This window comes from Pongo abelii, chromosome 1 (assembly GCF_028885655.2).
Source record: "Pongo abelii isolate AG06213 chromosome 1, NHGRI_mPonAbe1-v2.0_pri, whole genome shotgun sequence".
In the NCBI taxonomy this organism is placed as follows: Eukaryota; Metazoa; Chordata; class Mammalia; order Primates; family Hominidae; genus Pongo; species Pongo abelii.
Window position 1 is genome coordinate 225,603,453 of NC_071985.2, and position 16,952 is coordinate 225,620,404.

A 16,952-nucleotide genomic window follows, 5' to 3' on the forward strand; every position below is an offset into this window, starting at 1 on the left:
CACTTACCTGTGGCAGACTAGAAATTAGGCAGATCAAAAATTAAAGAGAAAAAATATGTGATTTCATGGCTTGAGATTTTGATGTTAAAATATGATGCATGCAGTTCAAGAAGAACAGAGGTGGCTGCAGAATTACATTCTGGCCAAATTATTGGGAATAATTTGGATCTTCTAAAGTGCCTGATTGCAAGGGCACTGTGAACTTGGCTGTAAATAGTAAGGGAGCTACAACATGGGTGACAACCAGTTTTAAAGCACCTTCTATCTACTGGGTTTGCTTTGAGCGTGTAGTTTCTAGTCCTTAGAAAATTCCTATACAACCTAGACATTGTTTCCCTGCTGTACAGATGAGGAGACAAAGACATGGAGGCCAGAGTCACACAGCTGGTTTGTAAAATGGTGTGGGCCTGTGAGAACTGGTTAAAGCCAAGAATGAATGGATATTTGCATAAAATCCTGAAGAGAATACAAAAAACAAATACACCTGTGTTGAAGAAAAAAGAAGAGATAGACCGATTTCTTCGAAAATGCAAGTGATATAATTACTTTGCTCTTTTTCTCTTTTCTCCTTTTACTCCTAAAATTATTTATAGCTCTCATTTTTCCAAAAATTGTATGTCTAGTCAGGCACAGTGGTGAGCATCTGTAGTCCCAGCTACTCAGGAGACTGAGGTGGCAGGATCATTTGAGCCCAGGAGTTTGAGGCTAGCCTGGGCAACATAGTCCATAAGGAAACTATGGGAAGTAAGCTGAGAAGATGAGCGGTAAATTGTTCAAGAATATATAGGCTAATGGTGATTACTGGATTTTGAACCCTTAGTAACTGAAAGAGAAATACTCATTTTCTGTGATCTAATAACAAGCAAGCATGTTGTATGCATGAAAAGTTTTTTGATGCAAGGTGGTGTACATTGATCACATAACACAAAAGGCAATTTGTTGTTAGAGTAGTTCACATAATTATAGGCTTTCTGCATAATGGTTGGGAAGCTGGAAAAAAGTCTCCAAAACCTACTTGGAACGAGAGCATTCAGATACTTGGTTGGCGGGAACTACTGACCATTCCAACCACATGCTATAACTGGAATAGGGCCCTTCAGGATCTTCCTGTCCTTGCTGTCACTCGGCTCAAGATTCACAGTTCCAAAAGAGTAAATATAGTATGTCTACCTTGAATTGCATGCACATGTCTTGTATAAAAAAAGACAGAAACCTGGATTGATTGCCTTCCCAAGCCTGCACATGGTGGGGCTGAAGTTATTCCCTACAATGAGATTGGGAAGCAGTTTGGTAGGGGAAATCGATGTGGGCTGGCCATGAGACCTTGTTATTGCATATGGATATTTAGCAATAGTTTGTTTTGCTTTGTGTGTGATAGGTAAGTAAATAGGAGAGTGATGTCAATAAAATGTGCAGTTTATGCTTGTTCATGTGCAACTTTTGCTAGGCAAGAGGAGTGTGACCACAGGGAATAGAATTATAATATATACTTTAATGGTATAATGTGGGATTGTATTTTAGCAGGAAAGGAAAAAAAAGGTGAGAATTTAAACCTTCAGTTTGGCTGTTGCACCAGCAGGAGCTTTCTCATTTCTATTGAAAATGAAATGAAAAATGAACACCTGTCCCCCGGGGTTCCCTCCCCAGAGAGGCACACGCTAACATTATGCTCTATGGCAGGTTGCCCTGCCTGCTGTGCTCACCTTCACAAAAGCCCCCAGATTACTGCATTGTTTTGGTGCCTTCAAGCCAGCATCTGTTGTTTTCATGTATTTTCAATATCACCTTTGGCAGCATGCAGCCACTCTTGGGTAACTGCCTGGGTTTCTTATTTCTTAAGTATTGATTTTTAACAAAATAGCCATCTGATTTCAGAGTTGCATAGGGTTTGAGTAGTCGGCTTTTTACCCTGTATTTTACATAAGTCCCTTTATTTTTAGTGAACATTTTTGCTGAATATGTGGTCTTCCCAGTAACCACTGCTATATATTGTGTTATAGCAGAAATATCTACATAAGAAGCAGTGAACCACAGTGTGTTCAAAAACTGTGTTCCAAAGGAAGCAGAAATGTTCTTTAGGTGGCTGTTTAAAAATCATGCTTAATAATGAGCAAAAACATGTTGAAAGGTCAATCTTTGAAAGTATTTTTATGAGCAATTAATGATCAGATTCAGGAATGCAGCCTGGTGATGATCTACTCATGGATTCCACTCTTCTACCTCTTAACTTTTCACCTTCCTACCTCTTAACTTTCCACCTTCCTGGGGCCAATTGATCCAGAAATTGTTTGAGCCCACTAGGATTTTCAATTCTTGGATCCCCCCACCTTTCACAGTCACTCACACCCATGGCATCTTCCATTTCCATTTCTGTTGTGTGTCTTTTTCCATGCTGGTTGGTTCGAGCAGGACAGGGATCTTTTTCCCAATGTATCCCAGGTACTTGGAAAAGTGTCTAGCACATTCTAGGCACTTACTCATTCCCTAGATACCTATTAGCATAGGCAGAGTTAGCTGCTAGATTTGAGTGCTTAGCCCTAGGTGCCTCTCTTGGGTAGCATTGTCTCAGCTGTGCTTCCTTTAGCAGTTGGGTACGAGACATGTGCACAGAGCAGTTGATGGGAGGACTTTTTGGGAAGAGTCCTTAAGATTGATATTGATATGCAGAAATGACTGTCCAGAAAGTTTACCTAGGTTTAAAAAAATTGATACTCAATTAGTTAAAGTTGCAAATTGAAGGATACTGTTCTACTTTTTTAAAAATTTAGCGTATAAATCTCATTTATAAGTTAAACATTTTAATCACTTTTAAGGGATTTTGAATTACGAATTAGTCTTGTTTATAAACTAGTTAATATCTTCAACATTTAAGCTTGCCTTTACTAATTTAATATTTGGTTTCTATTTTTAAAAAGTCTATTAACACAAACCTCAAGTACTTAACTCTTCTTATAAGTTAATTAGACTTACAAATGAAACAACCCTAAAAAATTCTCTTAGATGTTTCAGTGTTGTGCATAAACTTCCTTAGGTTTCATCTTGACCACAAAGCTGAATCAGTTACACAGAGGGAGAAAGGACAGCATAATCCAGTACCCTACTGCTGGTGGGTTAAGGTGGTAGAGGACAGCCTCTGTGCCTTTGTCTTTTCATCAATAAAATGGGGATAAGAGTACTTACCTCCAGAATTGTGATGGGGATTAAATAAGTATATACACAAGCACATAGGTGCGGAACTCAGAAAGGGCCAGTCCTATATTAAAATCCTTGTTAAGTATTACTGTTTTACATTGGGATTACAAGGCCAGTTTCTAACAGACCAAATTCTTTCAACTATAAAATGATTTAAAATATAAAATATATCCTGATTTTTTTTGACCCCCAAAATGTTAATACGATACTTTTGATTCTGTTAAATCCTTCTGCACTTTTCTAGATCTTCACAGGGATAAAAGATGCATATTAAGGAAGTGAACTGCCACCCTAGTTAATTTGATTACTTAATTTTTAATTCTCCTTGGTTTGAAAGATAGTTGCTAAGTCTCCATTATCAAAACTCCAAAAGGGGATGGCTCCTGGCCTCACGTGATCTAATTCTGAATGAGGAAAGACAGTGAGTTAGTTAAGGTGTCACCATTACAAACTAGGGTAAATCATGAATATTTTCAGAGATGTTACTGCCTCACAGTTGTGTGATATGTTCTGTGAGTCTTATTGGTTGGTTGTAAAAGCAAGCTGACAGTCTTCAGAAGACCTTCCTTGTTCAGCACAGAACCTGGAGGTACTTGTTTAATTCAGTAGTGTGTGGAGAGACACAGTGGGGCAAGGAGTTCTTTGGTTTGACTCTCCAAGCCAGATGCTAAAATCAGTCCGGAAGACTGTGACAGAGTTCCAGTCACAGTGCAACAAGATATATATTTACCTAGAATCTAATTGGACTGAGATTTCCTGCAGTTACATTAAAATCCTCTGTCCTTTTTTCTTAGTGAGCAAGCATTTGAACTCCTAAGCTCTGGAGATTTAGCTTTAGCTGGCTCAATTAATTGTTCAATGTTCCCCTTATTATAATTATACGTTGATGCCTTACTTTGTAGTAGCTAAGAAAATTGCTGAAAGAGTTGTTTAATCTGTTATACTCTATCAGTTTTGTAAAAAGCTCTGTTTAAAGGGAAACAATTTTCATTTGAAGTGGCATGGTGGTATTTGAGTTGGATAGTGTAATTTAAATGGAAATGCAGGAATTTGGCTCTTTTCTTGACAGAGATTGGCTTGTATTTGACATTGACCCATGTGTTTGTCATCTTTCCAGATATTGCCTTCTATTTATTCTGACAGCTTCACCAGCTGAGAAAACCAGACTTTCCAAAATTAAAAATATTGTCTGTGAATTTGAAGATGGAGCAGTGTATTTTGTTTGTTAAATTACTTTAAAATGTATGTGGACAAGAGTGATTTGTTGTTTTAAAAAGTTTTAAATACTGCAGAATAGATGGCTGTGCATGAACTTTACTTTGGAGCTATGTGAATACCCTAAATACTAGAAAAAGTGAGGATAAATGCTTCACTATTTTACTCCTTCCTTAGTATTAGTCTGAGTTTTATAATGCATATTGTTAAGTACCAGAGATAGCTGGGAGAAGGTAAGTTAGTCGCTTCATTATTTTAAGTGAATGCTTAAATGCCTGGAAATGGATAAATTTCTAGTCACTTTACCAAGTCTATTGAATTCATACATAATGACTATTTGTCATTATATATGCATTAAATATCCAGTACCTTTAAATCTTTTTCATTATTTCACCATTAAAAATTTACCCAAACTAATTAGGCAGCATAGTATATGTTACATATGAAAGATACTCCACCACTGTTCACTCATTTAACCCCTAAATGTGTTTTCTGACTTATATCTCTAGATTTCCCTATTCAGTTATGTTTGCAAGGAATGTCTTTTCAATTATGTACAGTGTGATAGTGTAACGTGTAAAATGATAAACCAAACTTTAAAAGGCAAAGGTACAGTTTTATATCCCTTTGAAGGCTGCAGGCATTGTTCTGGCTTTCTTTGTGTGTTGGACAGATGTTGATACTTGACAGATGGAGTGTTAGTGTCTCACTGTAGACTGATCAATAGAGATTCATATAGTTAAAAAAAAAAAAAAAGATGGGAGGGGAGCTTTGATTATAGTTATACCTCTCTTTTAGAAAGGGAAAGTGGAGTGAGTTTATGATACAGATTTTTCACATAATTTCAATATGTTGTTTTTTATTCTCTTTTTTTTCTTTTCTGAGACAGGGTCTTACTCTGTCACCCAGGTTGGAGTGCAATGGCGCAATCTCTGGCTCACTGTACCCTCCACCTCCCAGGCTCAAGCAGTCCTCCCCACTTCAGCCTCTCAAGTAGCTGGGATCACAGGTGCATATCACCATGCCTAGCTGTGCTTTTTATTCTTAATTTTTTCATTAACATTTTAATTTGGGCTCTATTTGTAAAGCTCTGTATAACTTGGCTCTAAAGCAGGCTATCATTATTATTAGACAGTATTTAGTTTTTAGACTTTACTTGTCCTGGCCATCCCATTGTGCTGGTATTATAAAACATACCTACTGTGCAGTTACCAAATTGATTGTGGCAATGTTAATAATACTGTGTATAATTATAATTTTTCCTTTTTAGTAGAGGGAAAGGAAATGTCACAAAAAGGTCTCACCTGGTATGCTGTATTTTTACATCCTTAGGAACAGTTTAACGGAAAAGTGGTGGTTTAATTACCACCATTTCACAGCATAGAAATACACATAAGGTTTTGAAGTTTGCATTTGATAATTACTCTATTAGCACTCAGACTTGGGGCGATGATATTTCTTCCTTGCAAGGAGTTATATGACTCAGTTTCTAACTGGACAGTGGAGACTTGATTTCCAGTTTATTCTCTGGACTGGCTGGAAGATATTTGGATGGAGAAAAACTCGGAGCTATCTTTCAGGGTTATAAACCAGAATGATTTTGAAGCCTACAGCAGCTATCCCCAAACTAGGTATTTGGCTTCATGGAGTGCAAGCTTTTTAAAGATTGCAGTTGGCATTTGGGTCAGGATTGGTGGAGGCTGGCTGTTGTAGAGACCATCAGTTTTGTCGTATGTTTTACTTCTATTATCTCCCAGTTGTCAGGAGTCTAAGTGCTGTGGCATCTGATACATGAACATACGGATTTCCAACACCCTTTTCAGTGTTGTGTCTCTAACTTAGCTTCTGTAACGACTAAGGATGGTCCATTTTTATGTTCTCTCCCCTGAATTTACTTACTGCTGCTTCTTTTGCCCTTTGAGTACGTTTATAATATTTGGCTATAGACTTCAAAAATTTTTCTTGGCCGGGCGCGGTGGCTCACGCCTGTAATCCCAGCACTTTGGGAGGCCGAGACGGGTGGTTAACGAGGTCGAGATGGGTGGTTAATGAGGTCAGGAGATCGAGACCATCCTGGCCAACATGGTGAAACCCTGTCTCTACTAAAAATACAAAAAATTAGCCGGGCGTGGTGGCGGGTGCCTGTAGTCCCAGCTACTCAGAAGGCTGAGGCAAGAGAATGGCATGAACCCGGGAGGCGGAGCATCGCACCACTGCGCTCCAGCCTAGGCGACAGAGCGAGACTCCGTCTCAAAAAAAAAAAAAATAATAAAATAAATTTTTTTTTCTTCTATAAGTTTCTTCCTGCATTTTCCCTTTTTGATGAACAAATAATACATTTTCAAGGAATAAAATTGAAAAATGTGGACAAGTAAAAGTTAAAATAGAAACTACTTAACCACTGTTAACATTTGTTGTATGGTCAGTTTTCTTAGTGAACATATATGGAGTTAAGCTATTTGCAGTTTTGTAATGTGGTTCTTAACATGTCCTGAATTTACTTCCATGCCAGCAATTGTAAATCTGAACTGTCCTGGCTGCTTTGTATGCCATTCATGCTGAGATTCATAACCTGGGGAATATGGCCAACCAAGGAGAATTTAAGGGATTGTGAACTTGGGTGAGGAAAAAATTGCATCTTTATTTTTACCAGTTCATCAAATTTCAAATGACATTCAGCATTCACTTCATTTATGAAGCTAGATGATAAGCGCAGCAATACTGGCAGTGCCTATGACATCAGTATAAATTATAGGCATTCTCCTATCACATCACATGGAAAAAAAAATCTCAAAATAATGTTTATATTCCGCATTACTTTGAAAGTATGGAGGTTATTAAGGGAATGACCGCTAGTAAATCCTGTTATTTAATGAATCAACTAAAAAGTACACATATTATTATATTACAAGTTTTTTTTATATTACGGTATTTCAATATATGTTGCTTTCGTACATTAAAAAATTTATTTGAGAACAGGTATATAGAATGCTAAAGTCATCCATGGCACAAAAAAATATGAGATGCTCACACACTAATGGGTATATGCCACGGTTTAACTAGTTCTGTGTTGTTGGACTTGATGTTTTCCAAATATTCTCCGTTCTAAACAGCAGTGATGAATATCGATAAATTTATTTCAGCTCACTTTCCTAAGGAATGGAATTACTGAGTTAGTATGTCTGGACATTTAAAGATTTTACACTTCTTTCTAACCAGCCTTGGTGTATTGTAGGGCTTTGGCCTATGAAAGTGACTGAATTTGTAGTTTTGAAATTGAAGAAATGTCCTTATGTAAATTTAGTGTCAACAAAAAAGAGAAATTGGAGAAATGTTGTGTCAATAGAACAGGAGACTTTGTATAATCTTTGAAGGGTAAATCTTTGCCACCATGAGTGGATCAGACACATTTTTGTGCTCTTCTTTTGGTCCCTGGGTTGAGGGTGTGGAAAGGAGGTAGAGCTGTGGCATCACAGAGGATATTGTCCTTCTACTATGAAGTAAAATATGGATTATAATCGGAGAATTTAGGATAGTATGATTTTTGTCAGCTTTAACTTTTATAAATAATACAATGTTCTAGAAAATTTGTTTATCAGTAGTCCCTATATTTTTGTGGAAGAAGCAGTCATGTATTCTCTCTCAAGTCCTGATCAAACCTGTACAGAAGTAGTGTAAGAAAGAGGGGAGACTGAGTAGTGCCAGCAGACACCATCCACCTGCCCTCACAAAGAATGCCAGGCAGTCTGCAGGAGAAGTTAACAGCACTTATTCCTACTTGTGCAACCTTATAGTAGAGTCATGCTAGGAACTTGACTTCACTGTAAAGTCTCTTAGGGGAGGAAGTTGTGACTTTATCTGCCGCAAGGGGTTGATTCATAATCCTAGTAGAAGGTAATAGTTTAATCAGCCTGTTTTGATCATTCTAAATTAAGAGCTCTGTTCTACTTTTTAATGCATCATCTGTTCCTAGCATTTTCTGTTTAAAAAAATTAGAATATTTTCCCCAAGATGTGTGTTCTGGATGCCACTAGGGCATCTAGAAATTTAAATTTAATGGACGAAATTTAAATATTTTGCCTGATTTAAAAATAATTTATAAAAATATTTGAGTATAGTGGCCGAAAATACTGATCTGTGAATCAGGAGATGTGGATTCTTGGCTTCCTTCTTGAGCTACAGGCAAAGCTTCTGTTACTCCATTGTATGTGGCCTCCATTCTCTTTGTTCTTCCACGCTCCATCTCCTGCTCCACCTCCACCCACACATTTGCCTTCAGACTACTAGTAAGAGTAAGAAGAGCAAGGCTTCCACTTTTCAGGATTCAGTTTCCAGAAGTTGAAATATTATAGGTCTGCTTATATTTCATGGCTAGGACTTTGTTGCATGACCGAGTTAGCTGTTAGAGAGGCTGGGAAATGTCTTTATTCTGAGGAGCCATGTGTGTCCAGCTGTGTACCAGATGTTATGTTTTTTATTTTTTATATTTTATTTAATATTATTATTGTTATTATTATTATTGCTTCTTTGTTTCTGAGATGAGGATTCACACTGTTGCCCAGGCTGGAGTGCAGTGGTCATCATAGCTCACTGCAGGCTCGTACTCCTGGGCCCAAGTGATCCTCCCACCTCAGCCTGCTGAGTAGCTGGGGCTACAGGCATGTGCCACCATGCCCAGCCTTCTTAATAAGGAAGAAGGGGAGAATAAATATTGGGCCCAGCTAGCAGTCCCTGTTTCAGAGACAAAAAAATAAGTAACCATTAAAATTATTGAAGACGGCCAGGTGCGGTGGCTCATGCCTGTAATCGCAGCACTTTGGGAGGCCGAAGTGGGCAGGTCACCTGAGGCTGGGAGTTCAAGACCTGCCTGACCAACAAGGTGAAACCCCGTCTCTACTAAAAATACAAAATTAGCCAGGTGTTGTGGTGCATGCCTGCATTCCCAGCTACTTGGGAGACTGAGGCACGAGAATCACTTGAACCTGGGAGGCGGAGGTTGTGGTGAGCTGAGATTGCGCCATTGCACTCCAGCCTGGGCAACAAGAGCGAAACTCTGTCTTAAAAAAATAAAATAAAATAAAATAATTGAAGACATACAGTTGTTTCCATGTCTACCTCTTATATTAGATTGTGAACTTGTCAAGGGAAGGACAGTGTTTTTTTCGCCTTAGCATCTCCAGCACTTACATGGCACATTAGTGGTGCCCAATCAGTTTGTGTGTGAATGTTTTTATGAGATTATGATTCTTCTCCTTATAGAATCTTTCATATTCTTTATTTTTAATGTAACCTTAACAAGACTTGCCTGTAAGACAAAGGGTCTTTCATATACTTTGTTTAGAATGGGGAAGTCTTAATTTTTCCTCCCAAAGTTCTCATACATTTTGTCTTAGCAGATGTTCAAAACGTAATTTTTCCAAGGTACAAATTACAAAAGGAGCATGCTAAAGCAACACTCTCATTAAGTGTTATATTGGCCTAGAGCAGCTGCACTTATTTGTTGAACGCAGTCTGTTGTGAATACGGTTTCATATAGAAAGCATCCAGAGCCTCTTATGGCTTGAACAATAAACAGAAGCTCTCATCTCATTTTAGGAATCAAGAAGCATTTAGATACTTTAAATACTATGACCTTGCTGAAATCTGTGCTAATTTTGATTATGAAAGTGACAGGTGGACAGCAGATTACCAGACAAAATCCCTTACACCCATAGAATTCTTTTTATCCTGAGTATATTGTATATTTCATAAAGCAAAATCACTATATCATAAGGAGATGGATGATTGCAATCACAAGGAGATAGATGATTGGAAATTATTGTGTAGGTGGAATTATTTTTTCAAAATATCTGTTGAATATTTGTAAAATGACATTTGTAATTCACAGTGGGCTGAAGATCTTTAATGGAAAAATGAGGTCTCAATATTTATTGTCATAGGAAAGTGTCTTGATGTTTTAAATTATTCTTAAAGTATCTTTATTCAGGCCACGCACGGTGGCTCACGCCTCTGATCCCAGCATTTTGAGAGGCTGAGGCGGGCAGATCACAAGGTCAGGAGATCAAGACCATCCTGGCTAACACGGTGAAACCCCGTCTCTACTAAAAATTCAAAAAATTAGCCAGGCGTGGTAGCGGGCACCTGTAGTCCCAGCTACTCACGAGGCTGAGGTAGGAGAATGGCTTGAACCCGGGAGGCGGAGCTTGCAGTGAGCCGAGATTGCACCACTGCACTCCAGCCTGGGTGACAGAGCGAGACTCCGTCTCTAAATAAATAAATAAATCTTTATTCTTTGACTTCAATTAGAAGAAGTAAGACCTGCCCAAACAACAGCAATGACAACAAAAACCCGAATGAAAACAACAACGATTTAAGGGAGAGAAGGAGTAGGTATGGGTAGATTTGGAGAGTGAGGGAACAGGTTTCATTTGCCCTTTCAAGTTTATATAAACTAAAGCAAACAATTAAATTTGAAGCCTGCTGACACTGTAATAGATTTCAAGTAAGCTAGTAGAATTTAATGGGGTGTATTAGATGTCAGCTATAGTATTAGTAGCATTTTATCAATCAGCCAATAAAATAAGAGCACAGTCTTCTGTGCCTGCAACTTTGTAGAAGATGTTTTGTAGTGGTATGGTACTGCAAGATAAAAAAAGTAGAAAGGATTTTAGCCCTTGATCCTTCATTTTGTGGGGAGAAATTACTCCCATTCAGGGAAGTGATATGTTAGTAATGGGCAGTGAGTGGGCAGATAACTGAATAGAACAGATTGTAAGTTGGTGGCATTTGGGTCCTGAAGGTTGAGCAGGATTGTGATAGGACCTGGTTGGGGAAGAGCGGTTGTAGTAGCAGCAGTGTGAGGATGGGCATGGCTTGGTCTTGACTGAATGCGTCTATAGGAGAGGAGAAACAAAGCCATGTGAGCAGACTTTGCTTGCTGAATGAAAAGGGTGTCTCTGTTTTACCTTTACTTCTCATCTGTCATTGTGTGACCCTGGTGGTTATAGTTTGGGGCAGCAAATTCTGGGTCCTTACCTTATTACTATTTGGGTGTTGATTTGATAAGTTCATTTCTCTTCGTCTTTTCTTTCTTTGACAGAGTCTCACTCTGTTGCTCAGGCTGGAGTGCAGTGGCACCATCTCTGTTTACTGTAGCTTCTGCCTCCCGTGGTGAAGCGATCCTCCCACCTCAGCCTCCTGAGTGGCTGGGACCACAGGTGCACGCCATCACACCTGGGTAATTTTTTTTTGTATTTTTTTGTAGAGACAGAGTTTTGCCATGTTGCCCAGGTTGGTCTTGAACTCCTGGGCTCACATGATCCACCTGCCTCGGCTTCCCCAAGTGCTGGGATTACAGGCCTGAGCCACTGTGCGCAGCCAATAAGTTTCTTTTAAGGTGCATCTTTGCATGCCTTTTTCTGCTTTAAGCATGTCTTACGCAGCTGTGTGGATGTTTTCTCTTCCATGAAAGAGTAATCACTCAAGAAGAAAAATCACTCATGGAATTGTTGTGATTTCTAGTAAATAACACTCAGAAGTACATTTGTGTGTGTGTGTGTGTGTGCACATGCGTGTTTAAGAGACAGGATCTTGCTTTGTTTCCCAGGCTGGCACGCAGTATTATAGCTCACTGCAGCCTCAACCTCCTGGGCTTAAGTGATCCTCCCACCTCAACCTCCTAAGCAGCTGGGACTGCAGGTGCCTGCCACCATGCCCAGCTATTTAAAAAATTTTTTTGTAGAGATGGAGTCTCGCTATGTTGCTCAGGCTGGTCTCAAACTTCTGACCTGAAGTGATCCTTCTGCCTCCACCTCCCAATGTGTTGGGATTATAAGTGTGAGCCACTAAGCTTGGCCATAAGTAAATTTCTCTTAAACAGAATGTCAATCTCAGAAGCAATTCAGTGTATATTAATATATGCCATGTGCCTTGTTTGTATATTTAAATCCATATGGGATATTTAGTCTACTTTTAATAAATTTCACTTAATGTTTACATTGTAACTGATTTGAAATATATAAGAAAATCATCCAAGAGTAAGTTTTTAAAAATGTCATTTAATCTTGAATTTTGCTAACTTAAAAAAATCCATATTAGTAGAACATCTTTCCAGAATGGCAATTAAACTTTTATTTTCTGACATTTTGGTTGTATTTAAGTCCTAACTTTCTAGAAAGTTGGAGGTAAATATTTGAATGGGAAAGAATATTAAATGAATATGTACATTAGCCTTACAAGGAAGGCTTCCAAGAAATAGAAGATGCCCGTGAAGTACAGGAAAATAATTGGTGTGGGAAATTTTGTAGCTTGATGCTTGGACTGTGGAACAGTTGCATTTACAAAACTGAGAACTGCAGACTACAATTAACTGTCATTAATTTCTTTGAATAGAAATATGTTCCATTTACTGTACAATCAGGAGCCAGGCTTGAATGAGTTTAAATAGATGAAATCTAAATTATGCTGACAGTCTGTTAAACAGTAGCAGAAAACCTGTAAAGAAAATGGATTCACTGTGATACTAGTTTATAATAAAATCATTTGCCAAATAAGAATTATAATGCAGGCATTGTGAATTGTCCTGTGTATTTCCAGTGAGCCCTGTAAATTGGTTGAATCATTTATTGTAAAGCCCAGGCTCCTAGTGTGTTGTTTTCTGAAAAGGAGCAAGCGGTGTTGCTTGAAATCTTGTTGCTTGAAATCTGCGCTGCAGGATGTGGTACCAGAAGATCAGACCAGCAATTTGTTTGTTGTCAGCCATACGGGGAGAGAAGAATTTTCACCCAGCCTACCTGTCACTGATGATGTTTTCCTATAAATACTGGGCACAGTGTTCTAGAAGTGTTTGGACTCTTTGTATTGATTTCTTGAATGTACATTATTTCAGCCATATATCAGTTCTCATCATTAAGTTAAGGATCTGTCAGCATTTCCATTAGTAATCATCCTCTACTTAATAGGGTTTAGAGCATAGTTTTTTTGGGGGAGGGGATGAGTCGTTAAATTGAGGATAGAGTCGTCACCTGCATTTTTAAGCTTTAGGAAATTAGATACCCTGAAGTATCAAGGGGACAGAAAGAGTGAGTGAAGCCTGGAAGTTCTCTTCCTTTGTGTCTGTGGTGCCACAAACACTACTTCAATAGGTAGATGGCTGTCACTGAATTTTAAAATAGATTTCCCCCCTTGGATTACTTTTTTTCTCTTACAGCACATAAGCTGTATATGAACACAAGTTTTAAACTAGTATAGAGATCCACATCACTTAACTGGAACTTGGATGTTACATTGGCTAAACTCACTTTCATGATAGGGACTCAACCAACAGCTGACAAGGGGTGCCATTTAAGGAACGTTTTCAGAATAAAATAAGGAGATGAGAGTGGTTACAGTGTTCTTTGCTTGGGTAATATAAGTGTCCAACCATGGCTAATATTTAGCATATCAGTATAACTAATAAGATTTCTGCTACTGGCAGGATAATTTTGCTTTTTCTTGTTCCACAGAGTTTGCAAGTTCGTATAGCATATGATTGATTTGGGAAGGGGGGTCATGCTGCAGCAGTTAGTCCAAAACATCCACATCACCGTTATTTTTTATTTTTTTAAGAGACAAGGTTTCATGCTGTCACCCAGGCTGGAGTGTAGTGGTGGTACAGTCATAGCTCACTGTAACCTCAAACTCCAGGGCACAGGCAGTCCTCTGCCTTGGCCTCCCAAAGTGCTGGAATTACAGGCATGTGCCACCTTGCCTGGCCCAGCATTATTTTTTAAAGTTGGGAAGATCATTATCTGAGATCAGTTTTTAAGTTTTCAATACATTGGGAGATTTCCTGACTTCTAAAGGAGAAAAGAGAAATGTAGGAATTTTCAACAAAATCCCTTTTAGTTTATTATGACCTGTTCCCCTCAACTTGTTCTCATAATTTAACTGTCCTTGTTAGCAATGAGGATAAAGACAGGTGAATGTTTGCTAGAAGTATTTAGTGTTCTGTGTTCAGACAAAAGCCCATGTAGGCTTTCTTTGTAGCACTACTTGGGAATCTATAGACATTTCAGTACATGGAATGTAATTATTATGATGTTTAAAAAAGAGGGAAACAAAGATATATGTTATCTGAGATCTTTTCCCACCAAATTTAGAATCTTTAAGATGATGCAGCTGATTTTGATAACAGTTGATAAACAGAGTAAGGGTAAGGACTGGAAGGCTTCATTTACGGAGGTGCCCTTTTCCTAATTTTTGTTTCCTTTTCCATGTATGTGTGTGTGTATGTATGTACGTATGTATGTATGTATGTATGAATGTATGAATGAGTGACAGGGTCTCACTCTGTCACCTAGATTGGAGTACAGTGGCTGGATCATAGCTCACTGCAGCTTTGAACTCCAGGGCTCCAGTGATGCTGTCACCTGAGCTTCCCGAGCAGCAGTCAATATGAGTTACAGTCAATATGAGTACCCCTCACAGCAAAAGATTCCGGCAGAAAACTAAAGTAGGTTACCTGGCAATCGAGTTATTTCCTAAAGAAGTATTAGAATACAGCATTTGTTTTGTTCATATTGATAGAGCGTAGCAACTTTCTTGCTAGGATCTCTCTCTCTCTCTTTTTTTTAAACCATGTCTCTGTTCAGTTTGTTTGTTCCTCATATAATTTTTGAGTGTTTACTATGAAGAACAGTGCATTGTTTATAGAGTTGAGGAATGGTGATGGGTTTGAGGATGGTTTTATGGTTTGGGAGACTAGAACTGGGAGGGTTTGTTGGAGGACATGCAGTATGCCAGAGACTCTGGATTGGAATTTGGGTACCGGGATTTCAGTGTTGTTTCCAGCATGCACACACACATAACATGTACACTCTTTGTGTGTCTTGGAAAATGGAGGACATCTGTTTTAACTGTAAGAGATACTTGTGGATTTTTTATTCTGCAATATTAGACCAACATACTGTACCTCATTGACTGTTACCTCCAAGCATTGAGGGTGGAGGAGTCATGTAGAGGAGAAATAGAAAGCAGAAGAGCGGTGCAGTCCTGAGAGTCAACTTCCGTTGTTCACCGCTGTGCCACCCAGCTTGGTCTCCGAAAAATCTCTTTGTGAGAAAGTCTTTGTTCGTGCGTGCTTTTTACAACGGGGTTTTCTATTGGAAATTATATCAGAGTGGCACTGCCATGCTTTGCAAAGGGATGAGAAGGTATTTCAAAGATTAATAGGCGGAAACACATTGATAGAAAGGAAAATTCTTTATGAGGTGGAGCAGTGGCTGAGCGTTGCCTATATGTGTTGTGACCACAGCTTTAGTACTGGCGTGTATGGCACTGCTTGCTAAATTAGTGGGTGAGGTAAGTGTCCACTCTGCTCTGTAGGAGGCTGTCAGAAAAGATGCTGACAGGTTCTTTGTGTTTCATAATGACAAACTGCCTAATGCTTCAGACTGAGATTTTTACCCTTGAGGGGACTGTGCTTTTGCTATATTTACATAAACCTGCTGATTTGCTGAGGGTTGAAAAAGCAGAGAGGGCCTTCTTTGCCTGGAGAATCTGCCTTCACGTTTTGGCTGACTTCCTTCCCCACCTTAGCAAATGCTCTGTTGTTTACAGATGGCACAATAGATCTTTGGACATGAAGCTGTGCTGAGGTTGTGAGAAACAGCCAGAAATACCTCTGTTCAGTATCATTGCCCAAATTACGGATTTTGTTGCTCCCTGTTCACAAGGATTTGAGGTCACTTAATCCTGTGATCCATTCCCAGACAGAGGTTAGGTGTTAAGAGAGTAGGTCTCAACCTAGACCCATGGTTTCATTTCTAGACATCCCTAGTAAAGACACATTGGTTATCATGTGTTGGTTGGAATAATTGATATTGATGGTAATAGCCTCATTCATTTTTCTGGCCCATTACAGGCATGCTGATTTGAAGATTTAAAAAATATATATACTTGCCCTGCCGAAACCGTTTGCTCAGTTCTGGTAAATACGTGTTTTTATATGGGTGATTCTGAAAATGTGCGTTATGCATTTAGTGGATCGCATCAGCTTTGTGCAGTTCTTTCAGAACTGCTAGCTTTCTAATAAAAAAAGAAGTATATGCAGTGCTTGGGGGCCACGGGAGATTTTCAGGTTGAGAATCATTGATCCTGCTGACTAAAACCAATTTTATAATCAGCTTCAGACATCCCATGCACTCATAAATTGCATGAAAATCTTGCCAAATCATTTTGGCTTTAAAAGATTACTGGGCATATATTCCAACTGAGATTTTAACATGGCTCTTGACTACGTTCTCATCTGTCCCTTTTCAGATAAAGTACCTTTTATTTTTGTGCTATAAACATTTATATAAATTATTTTCTTAAATAGCTGCTTGATTAATGAGCCAAGGGGAAATACTTTTTATATGAGAATTTGGCTTTAATTGAACCTTGTTTTGAATATTTTTAAGAGTAATATAAAGTAGAATTTTTTTCTGTGAGACTTGAATTCTAAATTGTGTTTATTTTTTGTTGGGTCATCCTAATATTTGTCAGAGGGTTATAAAGAAAAGTTT

General features: G+C 38.5%; 1 protein-coding gene across 21 annotated transcripts in view; it reads left to right on the top strand.

Moving 5' to 3' along the window:
- Positions 1 to 16,952, top strand: part of RERE (arginine-glutamic acid dipeptide repeats) — a 466,431-nt gene that overhangs the window by 175,897 nt on the left and 273,582 nt on the right. For 4 of the 21 annotated variants that reach the window (XM_054556933.2, XM_054556924.2, XM_054556938.2 and 1 more), the window contains exon 1: positions 12,480 to 16,375. The exons of 15 other annotated variants lie outside the window; for them this stretch is intronic. The gene's annotated coding sequence lies outside the window, so the exon portion shown is untranslated. Of the gene's footprint in view, positions 1 to 6,698; positions 11,645 to 12,479; positions 16,376 to 16,952 lie in introns of those variants that run through there. 2 more of the 21 variants (XM_054556936.2, XM_054556994.1) reach the window with 2 other exon arrangements.